The 2,417-nt window shown below is 38.4% G+C and overlaps 1 long non-coding RNA gene across 1 annotated transcript; it reads left to right on the forward strand.

Annotated features, from left to right (window-relative positions):
- On the forward strand, positions 1 to 1,486 carry LOC125479200. The gene is made up of 2 exons (XR_007259876.1): positions 1 to 1,035; positions 1,133 to 1,486. It is a non-coding gene; the product is annotated as an uncharacterized LOC125479200 (long non-coding RNA).
- The last annotated feature ends 931 nt before the right edge of the window (positions 1,487 to 2,417 follow it).

Consider the following 2,417-nt stretch of genomic DNA (forward strand, 5'->3'; position numbering starts at 1 on the left):
CCAACGGTTATAATCTTCAACCACCGGGTATTAATTGTATTCTCTTATTTGTTTTTTTTTGTAAATTTTCTCAGGTAGTACAAAACTATTAATAAAATAGTCTAGATTACAACGTCATTGGATAGATTCTAGCATACAACGCGACGAGTGTAAGAGTCCGAGAGATAAAAATAAGGAGATAGCAAGACAATAAAGCAGGTTATGCAGCTGTCCGCGGTTCCAAGATTAATAACAAAGAAAACACTGAGCTAAAAAATTGGAATGAGAAATATGGGCCTGTTTAATACAATGAGCCCAAATAAGTTAGGCCTAATGCACGTTTTCATTTAGAATTGAAAGGAAAACTTGGGTGTGAATGATGAAATCATAAGATGCAGGAGGAGTTGCCCGCTTGCCCTGCAAGCACACTTTTCAGCCTCCGTGCCTTGGGCCCGTAAGAATATAAACATGAGATTGGATATTTTGACAGTGAATGATTAAGTCCAATTGGAATAGGAAAGCCTTATAAGAAGCTGTGTGCAAATCCCTTGTTTGTGAAGGATTTTGTTATAACATTTAAACTGATATGGATTGGAAAACATAAGTTGTTCTCTACAAGGATTTTAATAGGGAATCCTTATTGGATAATGAGAGATATATGCCTATATATATTGTGAGTTTGTGACCTCTGCTCCCACGGATAAATACGAATAAGCTGGTCAAGTAGAAGGAACTCCCAGAGTGTGAAGCCCCTTGGTCTGGGGCAATTGCACCGTTCTCTCCCTCCGCGCATGACTAATCGAGAACGAACTTCGCAATTAGAGTTTCTCAACCTTCTCAGGCACTGCGGAATGGTCCCAGAAAGGATGAGAAAAGGGCTGCTGCCGGGCTAGGACCAGCGCTTGCTGCCCGACTATCGCAACAATTGTGCTTTCTACGGAACAAAGTCCTATTCTTGGTTAGAGTTCATAATAATCTGACAAAGGGGACAAGAGTCCCAGTACGCAGAAAATCGGTTTGCAGCATCCATGGCTACTTCGAATGGAGGTTCATCAGGTTAATGAAATTGCAATGTTTTATATGCAAAAGGGTTTGTACTTGACTGATTACTGCAACTTGACCTTGTTCGTGGCTGTATATATAAGTTCGACAGAGCCATGGCTGGAAATTTGAGAAAAGAGCACCACGCATCAAAATTACAAAGTATGACTATCCTCCAAAAGAAAATCTACAACCATGTATGGAACCTCCAACCCTCCTCTGTAGCTCTTTCTTTAGCCCGTGCTGACTGGCTACTGCAGTGCCGAGTGCCGAGTGTCGAGTGCCGATTGCAGGATCTACATAGAACACATCCTATTTTAATTGAGAATTGAATCATGTATTGTTTTAATTATGTTTTAATCATTAGATACGGTGAATGAATTTGATGAACACGAGTACTTTGTTATATTGTGAGTTCGAACTATTGTTTTTAATAGATGTAATATTTATTAAATTTTAATCGTAATTTTGCAAGCGTATTTTTATTTTTTGCTTGTTCACGTGATTTTATTTGACCTGTTGAAAAATGGCCATGAAGGATCTAGTATCATTAACAGCAGCTTTAAGGAATTACTTTCCCATGCCTGCAAGTTCTCATGGCATCGGTGAATATGATCAAAATTTCACTTGAAAATCCAGCAGGGGGAAGTTGATGGTCAAGATCAAGCTTCTTGCTTCGATAGAATCCCTGAAACCATAGATGGATTCCCGATTCAGCAACAACTCTAAGGCATTGTTCTTAGAATTAAATTGTCCGAAAAACAACTAAATTATGTAGATTAAAGCTAAATACCAAACCTCAGGAGAAACTTTTGGTGTCTTGATAAAATTTGAAGGTGAATTCAACTGACACTGCAGCAAAAAGCTTCCGCAACCAAGATAAGAAAATCCTGCCCGTGGCCTGGAAATTCGATATCGAATTTCGTATCGTAGGAGTAGTTACACATACTGATGATTAGTTACGTAAAATTGTCATCAATCAGTGAGATGAATGCACGATAATTTTCCTTGATGGTTCATCGATCACAACTTTTCACACGGCCATCTTGCATGCAGGTGAGGTTAAATCATCATAATTAAACATGAAAACATCTGAAGAAATATAGAAGGAGAAGAAGAAGAAAAATATGCAAATTAAACAAATGTGATAATATCTGGACCTCATACATAAATATCTTAATTAGATAGAGCTCAATTACCTGCTCATCAGTTCCCTGCTCTGCTACAAAACAGCCTGTCACTCGAATCCTCCGCCATGGACATTCGATATCGAATTTGGTTACATAGGATAGCAGTGTGCCTACACGTAGTGATGAAAAGTTATGTAAAAGCGACATCAATCTTGTTCGAAGATCATCTGAAAAGATATATATAGCCACATTTGATGCAACGTAATT

This window comes from the organism of the source record quoted next, unplaced genomic scaffold (assembly GCF_019419815.1).
Source record: "Pyrus x bretschneideri cultivar Hongxiangsu unplaced genomic scaffold, Pyrus_bretschneideri_v1 Contig28, whole genome shotgun sequence".
Taxonomy (NCBI): Eukaryota; Viridiplantae; Streptophyta; class Magnoliopsida; order Rosales; family Rosaceae; genus Pyrus; species Pyrus x bretschneideri.